Source organism: Nycticebus coucang, chromosome 9 (genome assembly GCF_027406575.1).
Source record: "Nycticebus coucang isolate mNycCou1 chromosome 9, mNycCou1.pri, whole genome shotgun sequence".
NCBI lineage: Eukaryota > Metazoa > Chordata > Mammalia > Primates > Lorisidae > Nycticebus > Nycticebus coucang.
Window position 1 is genome coordinate 111,663,632 of NC_069788.1, and position 18,741 is coordinate 111,682,372.

At 47.8% G+C, this 18,741-nt stretch overlaps 1 protein-coding gene across 2 annotated transcripts in view; it reads left to right on the forward strand.

Annotated features, from left to right (window-relative positions):
- The first annotated feature begins 3,532 nt into the window (after positions 1 to 3,532).
- The window catches only part of MIDEAS (mitotic deacetylase associated SANT domain protein), a 70,901-nt gene continuing 55,692 nt past the window's right edge, over positions 3,533 to 18,741 (forward strand). For both annotated transcript variants that reach the window (XM_053601433.1, XM_053601428.1), the window contains exon 1: positions 3,533 to 3,693. The gene's annotated coding sequence lies outside the window, so the exon portion shown is untranslated. The remainder of the gene's footprint in view (positions 3,694 to 18,741) is intronic.

Genomic DNA, 18,741 nt, shown 5'->3' on the forward strand with positions numbered 1-18,741 from the left:
CAAATGACCTAACAAGGAATATATGTGCTGAGCCTAGTTCCTGTTAAATTAATAGATTCACGTTCTGGCATATTCACAACCTCACAAGTCATAGCAACCGGATGACAGCATGGCAACACGGCAGCTGTGGCCACTGCACATGAAAAAAATCAGAGCCTAGTGTCTCTGCAGGGAAAACAAAATCAGCCTCTACCATTGCCAGCTTGTGCAGGATTGGCTGAGGGGAGGGGACATGGGGCAATCACAAGTAGATGCCTGCTCCGGCCAGGGATGAAGGAGTATGACAGCTCTCCTGTTTCCTAAAACTTTTTTTATATTTTAAAAGTAAATAATTGCTCCAGCCAGAGAGGAAATGATGCTGAGAGAAAGATAACCATCATGTGGACGGAATGTTCTTCCTAGCCCTTGCAGCAGTGTGGAGGTGATCTTTATTAGAGATAGTCTTCGGGCAGCTCACTCTTCAGCTTCAGGACCACAAAGCCTTACTTGCTAATGTTTTGACTGCCTACCAAATCACTGATCCCTCCTGGCTGCCAGGTTGAAGACCATTCTTGCAAGCTCTCCTTCCAGGACCAAGGTTGTGCTGAGGCCTCAGGGATCAGGGTAGATGCCCTGAAGAGGAAGAAGGGGATACCTGGACGGATGTCATTTCTTGTGACACAAAGACATCTGCATGTGCTGTCAGGTAGGTGACACCCAATACCAGGGCTGCCTGGGGTGGAGCAGCAGTCCACACCCTCTGACCCAGTTTAAATTCAAGATTGACCCTTGCTCTGCAAAAGAAGTGGGGCTGGGTCCTCTGTTGTTGGGATGTGTATGTTACACTTAGATCAGGTTCAGGCTCCTGAGTTTTTCTCCACGTTCTGTTTTCCAAGTGAGGAATCAACAAGTCCATTCAGGATTGTCTTGGGCCCCAGTGACTTCTCCGGTGGCCTCTGTACTAAGTTATCTGTGACTGTATAACAAATTACCTCAAAACACAGCAGCTAAAGACAACAAACGTTTATTATCTTACAGTTTCTGTGGGTGAGGAATGCAGGCAGCCTTAGCTAGGTGCCTCTGCCTCAAGGGCTCTCCTGAGGTTGTACTCAAGCTGTTGGCTGGAGTTAAAGGTCTTATCTGAAGGTTTGATTAAGTTGGGAGAGGGGGAGGAATCCCTTTCCAAGCTCACGCCCTTTCCACAGGGCTGCTGGAAGACCTGGCAGTTGGCTTTCCCCACATTGCGTGATCCAAGAGAGAAGGGAAAACAGAGAGCACTGAAGATGCAAGCCACAGTGTTTTTTGTTTTTTGTTTTTTTTGTAGAGACAGAGTCTCACTTTATGGCCCTCAGTAGAGTGCCGTGGCCTCACACAGCTCACAGCAACCTCCAGCTCCTGGGTTTAAGCGATTCTCTTGCCTCAGCCTCCCGAGTAGCTGGGACTACAGGTGCCCGCCACAACGCCCAGCTAGTTTTTGGTTGCAGTTTGGCCGGGGCCGGGTTTTAACCCGTCACCCTCGGTATATGGGGCCGAGGCACCTTACCAACTGAGCCACAGGCGCCGCCCGCCACAGTGTTTTTTATAACCTTATCTCAGAAGTGACATCACATCACTTCTGCCATATTCTATTTGTTAGAATTGAGTCAATGTGCTCAGCCTCCACTTAAGGAGAGGGGATTACACAAGGGTGTGACTACCAGGAGGCAGAGATCATTGGCAGGGGGCCGGTTTAGAGGCTGTCTACCACATCCTCCACACAGGGCCCCTGGGACTCCAGTAAATGCCACCCTATACAGAGAAAAAGCAATGGATATGTAAGTGTCGGGCTTTCACACATTTACACTGTCTTCTAATTACTCCTGGGCACGGCAGAAATACTGAATATTCATGAAATTGTGACTGAGAATTTAGAATCCCATACAGAACAAAGAAATATTCCCCTCTTGTTTTAGCAAATATGAAATATCACATAATTGCTTTAGAAGCCTGGCTGACATATTCTCTCTACTCATAGGTTGCCTTAGGCAGCATGCACTAAAGGAATTACTTCTATCCCAAGATTGAAATGGGCAACTCCTCTACCTCCCCCCCAGTGTGCTGCAATACAAATTTCAGAGAATTGTAATTATTGAGTCTAATAATGCACTTATTTCTCAAAGCAATGCTATTGTACATTTTGTATTTATAATGCGCCATTAGTGGCTCAGTGGAAGTCAGAACTAGTGCACACAGCTGCAACGTGGAGAGTTTCATGTTGCTAGGAGAGCTTCATACTCCCAATCTTTGGGTGATTCTGTGGCTTTTCACAAGGTATTAACTCAGACCTGGGGATCATTTCCCAGATGTCATTTTCCATCAGCCTTACTTCCACCTTTCTGGACAAAGCCTTCACTCAAGTCTACAGTTTCTTGTGTTTTAGTAAAAAGATGGAACATTGGAAAGGAGAGGTTTTATCTGGCCAATGTGCTAGTAGAAGCTGTATTTGGGGAAAAAAGGAAAATTGTTGAGCCCTAACTGATGCTTTTAAACCACATTTTGAAAGGTCCCTTTTTCCACGACAAGCTACAATGAAGCTAATGTTTCTGTTATGAAAGTCCTCCACTGCAGTTTCCAATGTCCACTTTTTTTTGAACCACAGCAAAGGCTAACCCCATTTTCTCTCCAGGCCTCGGGGATCAGTAATTTTTCCTTGAAGACTGCTGTTTAACTACTTAGTTGCTACTTATCAGAAACCCAAAGGGTGTCTTTTTGTTGTTGTAGTTTTTAATATGGTAAGCAAATTTTGGGCAAAGAAAAATTTCAGAATTACTATTGCCTGAAGCTCTTCTTCTCGGGACTCCACCCTCTCTTCTAAGGCACTTTTGGCTGGTGATGAAACAGGGAATCTATCAGGCCCCAAAATGCGTGGAGCATAAAGGAAGAAGTGGAACTCTTCAGGGAGAATTAGGACAGAAACCATTTTGCAGCCCCAATTTGGACACCTAAATAGCTCCCTGAAATGTGATAAGTGGCAAACGTTCTACGCATTTAGACCCCGTGGAAACGACGAAAGAAAATCATGCAGATCTTTTGGGGGGACTGTGGGGAGAGGCGACCCTTGTCATAAGGCCCAATTTAGGCATTATTTATGAAAGCACAGAACACACTGCTTTCAGACATGACCTTTCTAGCCCTTAAACTAAACTGAAAACCTTTTTCTTTCTCCTCTCTCTACTCCACTCCTTTGTGTCTAAGGGGTGTGCTTGTCCTGGAACCCCAGCTCTCTTGCGGGGTGGGGGTCCCTTGAACTAGTCTCCAGTTCCGGCAGGAACAGTAACACCACCTCCCAGCCCAGCCCCAGAGCGGGGTACTTGAGAGCTGCGCCTCCGAACGCATTTCCGCGCAGAAAGGACGCGGCTGGAGCGAACCTTTCGGGGGTGCAGGCTCGGTGGCCGGGCGCGCGAGGCGGCCTCCCCCCACGCAGCCGAGGGCGCGCCGAGCCGGGAGACGGCGCCGGGGGCCGGGAGGAGTGCTGAGCCGGGGGCGCGGGCGGGGCGGGCGGCTGCGGAGTCCGGCGCGCCACCGCGCGAGCTGCTGGGTCACAGCCCGGGCTACGCCGCCCGCTCGCGAGGAAGTGACGACTGCGCCGTCCCGAGAGCAACAAAGTTTGAGCCTGCGGGCCGCGCTCGCCGGCTCCCCGCTCCGCTCCGAGTCATCCCGGGATTCAGTGCACAGGTGAGCCGGGGCGCCGACGTGGGGCTCGGAAACGTCTCGGGCTTGGAGCTGGGCCGCGCGGTAGGGGATGTGGCAGGCCGGGTTGGGCCAGGCGCCTGGGTGCGGGGGACGCTGTAGGGGGGAGCTCGGCGGCTGCGAGGGTCTGCGGGCCGAGCTGCGGCCCCTCCTGTCGCTGCTCCGCGGCGGGACTTGACGCATCCTGGGCTGCAGCCGGGGCCGCTCCAGGCGCCGTTTGCGAGAGGAGGGGTGCGGAGAAGGGGGCTCCTTAGGCCTCTGTCTGGGGCGACTCCCCGCCCCGCGTCCGCATCTCTGCAGGCTGAACACAGCCGCTCCGCTGCCCCCGCCCGGTGTTTCCCTGGGAAACGTTCTCTTCCTTTTCGCAGCCCTCGGCTGGGTCGCAGGAAGGAAGTTAAAGGAATTTTCCCCCTACTTTTATTTGCTCGGCCCTCCAGGGACCAGGAGCAGATCGACTGGGAAGTTTGGGAAAACAACCCTGCGCATTTCCAGAAAACAAAACTCGGATTGCCCCTAGCCCCCTTTAAACAAATCATTCCTGACTCTCCCACCCTCCTCTCCACGTCCCAAACCTGACAGTAATCGCTAAGGCCCTAACAATTTGTGTGCAATTTAGCCACAAAAACTGTCAGCACGCCCACGTACATATGTGAGTGTTTTCTATATAAAACTCAGAAAGCCGCTTCCAGTGGACTCTGTGGCATCTCGTTCTTTTCTGTTTTCTAAAATTGCTAGGGCTGCAGGAATGTGCTTGGGAACTTTGATGGTGGTTCCCGCCGCCCTCGGTAGCCTCGTGTCGCAGGGTTTTTAAAAGAACAGCTGAGAAGTTTAGCTACTCTAGCAGAGTAGCTCGAGGCTGGCAGGCGGGACGGTGGCGAGACTGCAACTGTAGCGGCAGCGCCTGAGCAGCGGCGGTGGGGACACGTTGGTGTGTGCAGGAATGTGCTTCCCGAGCCCTGCAGACTCGGAGATGGGATGTCTGGAGGTTGAATGGTGCACTTCCTAGCAGCAGCTTCCTGCCGGCCTGGAATTACAGCATGATTGCACAGTCAGGCATTGTTGGTGTGGATGTTTATACGTAGGCTATTGTGCAAGACCTCATCGGTGGTGAACAAAATGCAGCTTTGCATTGCAAATTCCCAGGACAGACCTGGGTTCCAAGCTGCAGTCTCTATGTTCTTTTTTGCACATTAGCTTTAGCTAGGTGACTTAATTCCTTATCTCTCCTTTACCTTTGACAACTTGCCATCGGCCTGAGAGGTGGAGTAGACCAGGGTCGGGCAGGGTCTCTTGACTCCTACCTTAGGCAACCTGAAAACTATCCCAGAAACTGTACCCATATTTGTGTCTGGAGAAAATGTGGAATGACCTCAGCAGGGAAAGGAGATGGGAGATGACTAGCAACCTCCCTAAATGGAAAGCCATTTGAATTACTTTGAATTAGCAAAATTGCACGGATTAAGGCTGGCTTGCAAAGAGGCCTGGTCAGACCATGTATAACTGGGTTGGGGAACTAGACTTTAGGCCTTGAAGTGTCAACTGCAGAAACTTAGTAGGTGGTAGGTCCTTATTCCTTTATTATGTTCTGGGCAGAGGGGAAATGTGCTCAGTGTCCAAAGGAAAATTGCCCAGACTTTGAGACTGTTGTCTGTGATGTCATCTGGGTGCAGTGGAGTCAGAGGAGTGACTCAGGTACAGTTTCTCTAGAGGAGTCCCCAGGCCCACTTCCTGAGCAAGGCTTGTGGCACAGGTCAGGGCAGAGGTCCTTACATCTGTTGAGATGCTGCCCTGCAGGAAGGAAGCCAAGCCTGCAAGTATGGAAAGAAGGCAAATAGGACAGTGCCTGTGGCTCAGAGGGTAGGGCGCCAGCCCCATATGCCGGAGGTGGCAGGTTCAAACCCAGCCCTGGCTGAAAACTGCAAAAAAAAAAAAAAAAAAGGAAAAAATAAAAATAATAAAAGAAATTGAAATTAAAAAAAAAAAAAAGAAGGCAAATAATTTCCCCTGGAGGGCTTCAGAGGTGGCTAACTGAGAAGGGGGATTTAAAACACAGTGAAAAAGCATGTACTGGATTTGTGCAAGGCCCTTCTTCGTATAGCCCAAATCTCAACCCATTCACTCCTTGTCCGAGGCTGAAGACTCTTGGAGCAGCATTCAGCCCTGCTAGGTTGCTGTGTGACTTAGTGGCACATCCCACCTTGGTGTGTGGGCGCCTATGACCCTGGGACACTGGAGTTCCTCCATGCCTGGCCTTCCTTCTCTCCAGCCAAGTGGCTGAGCTTCACACAGAGGGAAAATGCGATATTGTAGCCTTGTGCCAGCTGTGTGTCACCGGCACAATGACCATTTGTCAAACCAAAACATTAGGGCATAATCCCTGGCAGGTACCTATGTGCTTCCAGAAACTCGAGGCAAAGCTTGTAAAATCAGGACAGTTCTGGAAAGTCTGGGATGTATGGTCACAGTTGCCACAGGGGAATGATGTTTAGAGCAAATGTACTATTGTGGTCAAAGTCATTCTTTGGATAAAGGGCTTCTCTGTAATCTCACTTTAAATGCCTGTTTGCAAGGGTCACAACCCCCTGTTTTTAGGAACATTTGGGGTTTTACTTAACTTGACTGTCAAGGTCCTGGTTAGCTTCCTCACTTGACCAAGGCCTGTGGCACAGGTCAGGGCAGAGGTCCTTATATCTACTGAGATGCTGACCTGCAGGAAGGGAGGGAGTCAAGCCTGCCAGTATGGAAAGAAGGGCTTCCTGGTACCTAGTGCTTGCTAGTCTGGAAGGGCAGGAGATGAGAGCTTTCTCTTCTGACCCCAAACAAAAGAAAGCTCTGAATTTGCAATCCTTTGTATTCAGGTAGAACCTGCAGAGACTAAAAGTGTCCAAAAGCCCTCCAGGAGTGTGGCTAGGAGAGTGGAGGGAGGGGCCCCTTGCAAAAGCCTGAGAAAGAAGAACTTCAGGCTTCCTGGAGTGGTGAAGCCACCTGGACCAGGCGCAGGCCCACATCTGCAGTTCCACCTGGCTGGTTTTGGTGTACAACTCAGGCCCTTTCCCCGGCTTGCTCGGCTGTGCCTCTGTGTTGACAGGGCTTGCCCTGCAGTTGTACACAGCCCACTTTGAGCCAGAAACTTAATCCTAACTTCCTCTCCCTTCTTACCTAAATGCTGATTTATGGCTTGAAGTTGCTGCCCAGTTTACAGCCCCTGAGCAGCCCTGCCTGCTGCCTCGTTACGCACAATCAGGAACAACATCGAAAGCCCTGTGATTCAAAAGTTGACAGAGATTTTAAAAACAATTTTATTATTCTAAGAGGAAAATATATTGGAGGTGATTGGGGAGCTCAACAACTCTGGCAAAAGCCCCCAAAGTGCTCCTGAGAGAGGCAGATGGAGAAGTCTGGAAGAGGATGATCATAGAATGGGGCCTTTTATGCTATCCAGGCCCTTATTTCTATTTCTGCTCATCTGCCTTTTCCTGGCTGTCTCATTGCCTAAGCCACAACCCAGTGTTTTGACATCACAACTCACCTCCAAAAAAGGAGTCAGAACACCCCCAGCTAAAGAGGGCATTCCAGACTGAAGAAGCACTGAAATTTTCCAGATGCTGTGGCCTGTGCTTCTGTCCTGCACATTTGTTTCCTTCTTTAAAATGTGCCTCCCTTCATTTCTCATTCTCACTGAAGCATCTCTTTGTGGGACCCTTAAACCTTTTTCTCATGTATGTGACACAGAGCAAATGCTGTATGTCTCTCTCAAGTGCCACTTGAAACACACACAGGGCTTTGAATAAGCTTTGGATAAAGGGCTGCTCTGTAATCTCACTTAAAATGCCTTTTTCCAAGGGTCACCCTCTTGCTCAGCAGCCTTCAATGGCTCCCCACTGTCTGTGTGGTAAGGATCAAACTTCTAGGCTGGCCAGCCAGGGCCTTCCTCACAGGGATCTGGCCTCTGCTGCTTTCTTGCTCTAACCTTCGGCTCTGACCCAGTGACCCACGCTGTGTGTTTGTCCAAACCACCGGTGGCAAGCATTCCTACCTCCCTTGCTGCCCTGAAAGCCTGGAGTGCCTCCTCCTTCCTCTCTTCTACTGGACTCAGTCCTGCTCTCCTTCAAGGCCTGTTCATGTTCCCCTCCTGGAGAATTTCCCCAGTCCCACCATGTGGGCCTCCCCCAGGACTCCAGTGACGTCCACTCAGGCCCTATGCTGAGAAAAACCTTGAATTGTGGTCTAGGGATTTTCAGCTTCTCTTTTGGGTCAGGGTTGCAATCATACACTTTGTTCGGCTGCTTAAATATGCTTTTAGGTGGATAAATATTATCACTTTTTGACTAAACTGGAAGCCCTTGTTTTATATGTCTTTGTATCCTCAGGCAAGTCTCAGTAAACGATGATGAGATGATGATGATGATGATATTATACAAAGGGCAGGGGTCATCAGATTTTTTTTATGTGCATATAGGCATACACACCTAAGCCAAGCACCAAGGACTGTGGTTCCTGGACTTTATTCTGGACATTTACCCAAGAATTCTCCTGACTTTGCATCATTTTCAGCACCTCTTTCCCTTGAGTGTCAGACAGTATCTGTCTGTCCAGCTTCAGCGCTGACTCCTCTTATCCTGATTTGGGCTGGATTCACCTGCCCTACCATGTCCTATGCCTTAGCCCTGGTTCCAAGGAGAGATGATTTGTTACCTGGGTTGACCTGGCCATCTGAGGGAACCAGTCTGATGCCAGGAGGTAGAGCCAACTTTCAGACAAGACTTGTGAGAAGGGCAAAGAGCTGCTTCTTGTCATCTGCAGGCTTGTTTTGCCCAAACAAGTGTTGAACCTATAGAACTAGGCTAAACTATAAAACTGAGTCTTGGGAAGAGCCTGGCTGAACACTAATATTGGGCTTGAGGAGGGAGATTCTGTTGCCTGCATCTAACATCACATCTGATGCTGTGAACCACAGCCTTGCCTTATAAGCTGGATTCTTTCTTTTTTAATTGAGATATAACTCATGTACCATAAAATGCACCCTATAAGCTAGATTCTTTAGCAATTTTGTTTTATTTAAAAATAGAATCTGGGCTGAGCACCTGTAGCTCAGTGGAGAGGGCGCCAGCCACATACACTGGAGCTGGTGGGTTCGAATCCAGCCTGGGCTTGCCGAACAACATTGACAACTACAACCAGAAAAAAAATAGTCGGGCATCGTGGTGGGCGCCTGTAGTCCCAGCTACTTAGGAGGCTGAGGCAAGAGAATTGCTTAAGCCCAAAAGTTGGAGGTTGCTGTGAGCTTTGATGCCGAGGGCAACAAAGTGAGACTCTATCTCAAAATAAATAAATAAAATGAAGATAAAAATAGAATCTGATAGATTTTCCCTTTACCCTATACATAGTTCAAAATTCAAAAGATACATAGTACAAAGTTAGTTCAAAAGTAATTTCGGGCTTGGTGCTCCTAGCATAGTGGTTACAGTGTTATCCATATACACCTAGGCTGACGTGTTCGAGTGCCGCCCAGGCCAGCTAAACAACAATTACAACTACAACCAAAAATAGCTGGCATTGTGGCGGGTGCCTGTAGTCCCAGCTACCTGGGAGGCTAAGGCAAGAGAATCGCTTAAGTCCAAGAGTTTGAGGTTGCTGTGAGCTATGACAGGATGACACTCTACCGAGGGGGACATAGTGAGATGCTGTCTCGAGAAAAAAAAGTAATTTCAAAATGTACAAGATATTTATACACACACACACACAGGAAGTTGGATAATGTGGTTCCCAAATTCATCCTAGAAAAAATGCTACATACCTGATTGCTGAGTATCACTATGGTTACTTTTGAAGTACCCCTTCCTGGGAAGCTGTGCACCGACACCAGGCCTAGCCCACCCTTCAAAGCACTTTTTCTAGGATGAGTTCTCAAACTTAATTATTATTATTATTTTTTTTTTTGGTTTTTGGCCGGGGCTGGGTTTGAACCCACCACCTCCTGCATATGGGACCGGCGCCCTACCCCTTGAGCCACAGGCGCTGCCCTCAAACTTAATTATCAGACCTTGTATAATGACAGCTCTGGTGGCCATTCCAGAAAAAGAGTTCCAAAATTGCTTTGAAGGATGGAATAGGCACTGGCATCAGTGCATAGCTTCCCAAGAAGAATACTCCAAAAGTGACCGTAGTGATATTCAGTAATGAAGTATGTAGCACTTTACATACTCAGTAATGAGGTATGTAGGGTGAGTTTGTGAACTTCATTGTCTGACCTCACATACATATTATATATGCAATAGAATTAGAAAAATAAATATCCATTTTAGCCAGGAGGGAAAGAAGACCTTCTTAAGAGACATAAAAAGCCCAGAAGTCATAATAAATTATTGATAAATTTTATTACATAAAACTTTGAGAAGATGAATTTTTCATTCTCTAATGTTCTCCATTTCTTTAATTTTCCACTCTCCCTCTCTAGAACAACTACAGTTTATCCTTTTCAGCTACCCTTCCAAATGTCTCAGCAGAGCAGAGAAAATATGAATATATAAGCAAACGGTGGCACACTGTACAGGGTTCTGTAGCCTGCATTTTTCACTGACTATGTCCTAGAGATTGTTTTATATCAATACATGTAAAGCTACCTCATTTTTTCCAATGGCTAAATGAAAATGCCATAATTTATTTAACTGATCTATTGAAGAGAGTTTGGGCTGTTTCCACTTTTTGTTACTGTACATAATGTTGCAGTTAATATGTTTAATTCATCTCTAATTGAAAATTCTTGATGAATGTAAAAGAGTGAAACAGATCTCCATAGAAAACTATTTCTGAAAGTTATGTATAAACCAAATTTAATAAATCAGTATTTTCTAGAATCTGCTGTTTTACAGAATCAACTTTTTGCACTGGATAGGATCTTGGGGACTCTTACCAGGCAGCCCCAGTTTTGTAGTGACTACAGTAACAGCATCTCTAATAATATTGTGGTTAAGCATCTCTGATAATCTGTGGTTAAGGACTTAGAGCTAGGAAGGAAACCTGTGCTAAGTCTCATTTTAACTAAGGCTTAGAGAGGACAAGTTACTTTTCTAAGACCACACGACTGTTTAATGGAAGAATCAGGGTAACAAAGCCCACATTCTGTTTCCATTTGCCAGCCTGCATTGATAATCTTAGTCATCATAATTTTCAGTTCCCCCATGTCTATTTATAAACCAAGGATCCCATTTCTTCAGTTTCCTTAAAGTAATACTCAAAGATATAAAAAGAAGAAAACTTTTAAAAATACATAAAAACAAACTGGAGGTAAAAGGGAGGCCTGTAAGAAGAGAGAGGGGCCTGGCGCCATGGCTCACGCCTGTAATCCTAGCAGGATCCTGGGAGGCGGAGGAAGGAGAATCCCTGAACTCAGGAGTTTGTGACCAGCCTGAGCAAGAGTGGGACCCCGTTTCTATTAAAAATAGAAAAATTAGCTGGGCGTTGTGGTGGATGTCTGTAGTCCCAGCTACTTGGGAGGCTGAGGCAGGAGGATCGCTTGAGCCTAGGAGTTTAAGGTTTTTGTGGATGGGTGAGGCTGATGCCATGGCACTCTAGCCTGAGCAACAGAGTGAGACTGTCTCAAAAAAATGAATAAATAAATTTAAAAAATAAAAGAGGCCAGGCACGCGGTGGTTCACGCCTGTAATCCCAGCACTCTGGGAGACTGAGGTGGGTGGATTGCTTGAGTTCATGAGTTGGAGACCAGCCTTACCAAAATCGAGACCCCCATCTCTAAAATAGAAAAACTGAGGCAAGAGGATAGCTTGAGCCTAAGAATTGGAGGTTGCTATGAGCTATGATGCCATGGCAGTCTACCCAGGGCGACAGCTTGAGACTTTGTCTCAAAAAAAAAAAAGAGAGAGAAAGAGAGGGATGTTTATTTAATAGATTTCTTGCCCTTTATTATCTCATTGAAGTCTCAGTTGTTCTTTTTTTTTTTTTTTTTGCAGTTTTTGGCTGGGGCTGGGTTTGAACTGGCCACCTCTGGCATATGGGGCTAGCGCCCTACTCCTTTTAGCCACAGGTGCCGCCCCCTCAGTTATTCTTAATTGCTATGAATCTATTGAGTTCATAAAGCCTTCTAATCAGACTCAGTTGGCCAACAAGATTACTTAGTGTTTTCTAAGTCCTAGAACAAAGGCTAGACAACACCAAGAAGACAGGGGGAAGTCTCACTTCCCAAGAGCCATGCAGAAGAAAGCCCAGGAACACAGTTGTGGCACCCCTTGGACAGCTGTTAATGGAGGGCCAGCTGTCCTCACCTGCACATTCAGAACAGCTGCAGAGCTCTCAGCACTGTGTGCGGCACAGTGTAGGGTGCAGAGTCCCCCCAGGACGCTTGATGCCCAGGTTCTAACACAGGTCATATCCAGAGAGAAGAACCAACTGGGTGGAGGGGGCGGTCTGTCACTGCAGATGAAATTTGAAGGAGCTGCAGTTCTGGAGGTCAGGTTCTAAAGTCAGTGTGTAAGGTGGAAAATAAGCATATAATCCAGACTAAGCTTGAAAGTCCTCTAGGAAGGCACCAGGTAGGCAACAGACACACTGACTCTTGATACTTAAATTCATCTCAGCCCGTTCCTCTAGTTCTGGAAGAAGTTACACTTTCTAAGTTGAGCACCAGATGCAGCAGATGTGTGTGCATGCTGAGATGTGTATACTATGATATCCCTGAGGCAGCAGGCTGCAGGCTTACGCTGAATACAGTGGGTTCATGTGGCTATTTCTCCTTGTTCTATTCTGTTTTTCTTTTCCTTTCCTCCCTCCATTTTTTTTGGTCCCCTCTCTTCTGCTGAGCTTGACAATTTGAATTTGCATACATTAAATGAATACGCTAAGAGATTCCGTTGTTCTATGCCTCACCAAAAGATCATAGGGGCTATCAATTAGGAAATAACCATATGAGCTTAAGCAAGAAAGGTCTTAGACAAGGTGAGCAGCCTGTCCTGGAGAGGAATCCATGGAGTAGGTTTTAAACTGCAGTTCTATCACCCGGGATTGCAGGTAAAAGACTTATGCTTGGGTTAACCAGGCCTCAGGGTGGAGCTAAGAGAGGGCAGTGCCCATGACATTTGGCTGTAGGGCCCTAGCCCTCCCTCTGCCTCCTTACCTTCTCTCCCCTCCTCAGCCTCCCTACTGCTGACCATTTTGAGAAGCCAGCAAGGAATCAACCAGTAAGGAATCAACCAGTGTGAATCTGTCTGCTTCCCAAAAGCACATGCTCTGGGCCAACTTAGAAGCCAATTCCCTGACCTCCCAATTCCACTCACACTAGAGAGGGTAGAAAGTCTCAGGATTTCTCCCACCATCTCTCCCAGGAGGTAGTGCTGACCTACCAAGATGGTATTTAGGATCTGACTTCCTTAGTTATGGAGAAAATAAAAAGTGGCCTTAGCCACAGCAGTAGCAACCTTGCCCATCATGGTTATGAGGTGCTTTCCCCCACATTCTTCATTCTTTCACTCTCTCCAGTCATGCTACACGCATCTATTGAGCCCATACTGTGTACGTGGCTCTGTGCTTTATACTGAGGATACAAAGATAAAGAAGGTCCAGGCTCCCCCTTCAAGGTGCTTGTGGTCTGCGAGGGAGACAGACACACACAAAAGCCAAGAGAAATTAAGTGCCGCCAATGTCAATGTGAAAGTGTTCAGGATCTCCTGGGCTCAGAGGAAGGGACTTTAGCTTCTGCCAGTGTCAGGGTAAAGAGAAATGTCAAGAAAGTCTGAGATAGCCCCAGTGCTTTGCCCCATAGCTGTGCTTGGTGAATACTGTGGAATTAATGAGTAACAGGCTTCCTGGAGGAGCTGTTTAAGTTGAGGCCGCAGAAACAGGTAGGTGTCTACCAGGTGGCAAAGGGAGTCAAAGCTTTCTAGGCACAGGGAGCAGCTCAGGCAAAGCCTAGAGGCATGACACTGCTGGGTCTACTCTGGGAACTGCAAGACGTGGGGTATGATGGAGCACTGGTGGGGAATGTGGAAGAGGGCAGGCAGGGGCCAGGTCAGTTGTGTATGTCAGCTAGGTTTGGACTGTATCCAGAGGCAGTGGGGAGCCACTTGGGACTAAAGAGAGAGAGCATTTCTGGCATTTGCCAGGATTTGTTATTATTGTAGGTGGCTGCGATCTTGGATGTCGTGGGTACTTTAATTGGTCTCTTTTCACGGAGGAAAAGATGGAGGCTTGAGCACAGTGTCGTTTGTGGGGGGAGGCAAAGAAGCTTGTGTGCAGGTAGAAGGAGATGCCAGGATGGTCCAGGTCTTAGGTCTGCAAACAGCAAAAGCTGACTCTGGCTGAATTGAGGAGAAAAGAAATTAATTGGAAAGGATATCTGGTGGCTCACTGAATGTCCAGGGAGGCTGGAAAATTGAGGCTCAGAAATCAATCAGGACTCATAAGCAGAACCAATGCCAAGGTCACAAAGCTGCTGGTTTGGATTCATTGCCGCCAGACCTGGGTGCTGCCACCTCCTCCAGGATCATCCTCCCTGCTCTGAATCCTCCCTGCTTTGTGCCATTCGCTCCCAAGCCCAGGCTGAACATGCAGTTAGCCCGGCTGAATCACACGCGCATGTTCTTGCTGCTAGGGGTCCTGAAGAGCAAGGCTGTGGAGGCTGCAGCTTCCCCAATGGCAGGTGGAACTCTGCCTCCTGTCAGGACTAACAATGTCAGGTGACTGAAACCAGGGCAGGGGTGCACATGCCTGGTGGACAAGCATCCGAGTTCCCCCGTAGAACCTAGAGCCCACAAGCCCACTGTTGCCCTCAGACTGAGATGATTGGGGAGAGCTGGATATAGGAAAGAGACAGGGCAACCCCATTGGGCCACCGAAAACATCTGTGTCTTGGTATTAATCTTTCTAGACATCCTTCCATATCCTTAGCCTTTGTTTGAGCTTTAGGACTGTTATACGCACAGGAGAGCTGAGCATTTCATTTCCAGTTGGAATTCTCCTCTGGAATGTGAACTATTCCAGTGGAAAAGGGAGGTCATCCCAGCATCTGGATCCTCCCTGCACATTTGGTTCCACTTGGAAAACTTCAGTGCTGCCTTGTGAGGACAGAGGCCAAGGCTTGGCCCTCTCTGGTTAGCTGGCAGTCACAGCTTAAATTCTGTCTGCCAGGGTTAGATGAGATTCACAGGGCCACAGGGTATTTGGGAGGGGCTACTTTGCTTTATAGACCAGAAGTTAGAGTTCTGGCTTCAGGCTTGGTTTGTGGAATACTTGAGGCCCTTGGTGCCCAAGCTGCCCACCTACTTGTTAAGGTTGCTAGGGCTTTGCCCATAGCTGTCAGTATTACCTGTCGTATCCTGCCCAGTTAACTCATCCAAAAGCATAAGAGGGTGTCAGATAGGGCAAGCACTAGCTTCCTTCTTGCTCTGAGATCTCCTCTTTGGAACAAGGGCACCTTGGCTGGCATCTCACTCATACAGTTCCAATAACCTTAGACAAAGTAATTAATTTCCTTGAAAAAGAAAAAGAAAAATGCAGTTTTGAACTTACCAGCTCTTTGCTGTGGTTCTTTCCTGCCAGGGTTCCAAGACTTTTCCCCAGTACCTCAAAGCAGGAAGTTGCTGCCCCCCCACCACCCCCCCCCCGCCCCGCCCTGAAGTTGGGTGTGTCATGGGCTAGGTTTTTGCAGCCCTGGGCTAGAAGTAATCCTAGGGCTTGGGGACCAATGTAGTATCTGGATGGGCTCCTGGGGGAGGGAGTAGGGGCGTTCCTGGTTCCTGGCGAGAGTTGGCTCTGACCTAATTTACTCTGAACTTGCCCATTTTTGTCCAGAAATGAGATTGTGTTAAAAGCAGCATTAAAGCGGAAAAGAAGTCTTAAAGGACCCGTGTTAGTTATTTACTAAAATACAGCTTTAGTCTTGTCACCCTGCTTAAGAACTTTTGAGAGCTGCCCAAGTCCTGCAGAAGGAACCCCATAGTCCTCCTAATGGCATCAAGGTCCTTGTTTGAGCCCCAGCTCACCTTTCTGGCCTTCCCTTGCCATCTGCCTTTACTAGCATGTTCACTTAGCTCCTCGCTGCTCCTGGGTGCACTGTACTCCTCTTGGCATTTGCTTACTGTTCTCCCCTCTACCTGGAAGGCCTTCTCTTCCTTCCCTTTTCTTGATGGCAGACACCTTCCTTGCCCTTGCCAGAAGTCACCTTGCTTCCATGCTGCCTTCCTGAGCCACCACCTGGCATTTCTGCAATTGAACTTCCCTGGTGTCACCTGCAGGTGTGCCTGGCACCTGACTGACCTAGAACTGAGCCTGGCACACAGTAGGTGTACCATGGGAGGAACCAGAAGGGCAGCTTGTGGGGATGTGAGGGAGCAGTGGGCAGGTCTGGGACCTGGCCTGATTGGGTGGGAGTGTGTGCTGGGTGAGCTGGTTGTCTGCACCACAGCCCTGGGCTTCTCTTAGCACCTGCTGGGGGAGCCACCACGTTGGTGACTCTGGTGTTTTTGTGAGCCTGCCAACAAGACCCTACTAAGGGTGGGAAGGGGATTTGGGGACCCAAAAGCCAGCACTTGGGCTCCATTCACCCTGAGGAGGACTCTGAGGAGGCATCTGTGGTGATGACCACAGGAACTGTATTAAAGGGCCATGACATTAGGAAGGTTGAGAACCGCTGCTCTAAGGAGACTTCCTTCCCACCAGCCCTGACCCTTGAAGAAGAATAAAAACCAGCTGCTCCTCGAGGTCCCCTTAGTTTTCATGCCCAGCACTGTCTGCTGGCTTTGTGCAGAAAAGAAACTGGGGAAAATGAGTCAGCAGACCGTGAGAGGAGAGACTGGGGCTCTTTAAAATGAAAGCCCTGTTCAGCCTGATCATGAGGCAGTCAGGACAGGAGGTGGCTCTTGCTACTGGAGGGCAAAGAGGAACAGGTCTTTCTGATGGTGATTGAGGGCTGCAATGGGAGCCCCAAAACAGGGACTTGGAATCTCAGTTTGTCTATAAAATGAAGGGGTTAGACTCCATTCAGTCTTTACCTGATGGAAAATTCTGGGAGCTGTGAATGGAGCCGGGCAGGTAGTTTCTCTGTGGTGCCTCCCAGTGGGACTTGGGGTAGTCACTCAGAGCCTTCCCATTGTCAAATAGTTATCCCAGGTCCGTGTGCTGCTCAGCATTATGGAATAGCATCTTTCTTGCTGTGGCTGGTAAGTTGGTATTTCTTTCTTTACAGACTTCATCTTTTTTAAAGTTGAGCCACTCTTAGGGCTAAACCCACACATACATGGACCTGTTGACTGCTGGTGAGTGCATGACTTCTGTTGTTGGCACAGTATGTTTCCAGAACCTAGAAGCACATAGTGTTTCTAAATCTCCTTTAGGAAGCCATCAGTGTGTGTCTTTGTTCTTGGCCCCTGGAAGATCAGCTCAGGGGAAGTTCAGTGGTAGGTGGAGTGGGTTTGATGTCCAGGAAGCTGTGAACTCATCTGGGGAAGGACAGAATGTGGGATGTGCCTTTGTTTCTGCCTCTGTGGGGCCCGCTCTCCTTTTCCTGTCCATCCCAGCCTCCTACCTTCCTGCCCACACCTCTCTGTCCTTTTCTCTCATCCCTCCACAGCAACTCGACTATGCTCCGTTCAATATCTGTCGGTCATAGGTGTGTACTCCAGTTGCTGACCCATTGGGGAGTTGGGAAAAGTGCATATTAAGAGTAGACCTTAGGGGCGGCACCTGTGGCTCAGTGAGTAGGGTGCCGGCCCCATATGCCAAGGGTGGTGGGTTCAAACCCAGCCCCGGCCAAACTGCAACAAAAAAATAGCTGGGTGTTGTGGCGGGCACCTGTAGTCCCAGCTACTCGGGAGGCTGAGGCAAGAGAATCGCTTAAGCCCAGGAGCTGGAGGTTGCTGTGAGCTGTGTGATGCCACGGCACTCTACCAAGGGCCATAAAGTGAGACTCTGTCTCTACAAAAAAAAAAAGAGTAGACCTTGGGTGGCGCCTGTGGCACAAAGGAGTAGGGCGCCAGCCCCATATACTGGAGGTTCAAACCCAGCCCAGGCCAAAAACTGCAAAAAAAAAAAAAAAAAAAAAAAAAAAGAGTAGACCTTGATTGGTAGAATTGTGAGGTATTGTCAGGAAAAGTACTTTGAAAAAGAGTCCAGCTGCTGGAACATGCAGAGAACAATTTATTTGAAAAATGTACTAGAACTTGAAACTGTAAGATAATGTTAATTTCCATTCACCTATTGGTATTACGCTTGGGAATTAATTCTAAGGCTGTAATTCTAAAAACAATAGAGAAGCCAGATGTGGTGTCTCATGCCTGTAATCCCAGCTACTACGGAGGCTAGGAGTTCAAGACCAGCCTGAGCAATATAGCAAGACCCTGATCTCTAAAGAAAAATTTAAGTGGGCAGCGCCTGTGGCTCAGTGAGTAGGGCGCCGGCCCCATATACCGAGGGTGGAGGGTTCAAACCCGTTCCTGGACAAACTGCAACAAAAAGTAGCTGGGCACTGTGGTGGGGGCCTGTAGTTCCAGCTACTCGGGAGGCTGAGGCAAGAGAATCACCTAAGCCCAGGAGTTGAAGGTTGCTGTGAGCTGTGATGCCATGGCACTCTACTGATAAAGTGAGACTCTGTCTCAAAAAATAAAACAAACAAACAAAAAAAGAAAAATTTAAGTAAATAAATAAAAAGAGAACTATAAGCACAAAGATATTTATAGCATCATTGCTTAAAATAGCAAAAATACTGTAAGCAGCCTCAGCATTCCACATGGCTATGTAATTCATAATACTGAGATTTGGTGGGATATTGTGCCACTGTCATATTAATATGAACATGATGTTAATTCACAGGAAAATGTTTTAGTGAAAAATGTAAAAGACAATTGCATATGCCCTTGATAAGTGGATTACATGACCATAGTACAAATTGGCATAATGTAAATACTGGGCTTAGGTAAAGAGGTTACGGACAGGGTATTTGTGTGTTTGAAATTGCTTTAGTAATATATATTGCATCTATCCTTTTTTCTTTTCTAAGACAAGGCTTTACATCAAAGACTTTGGATC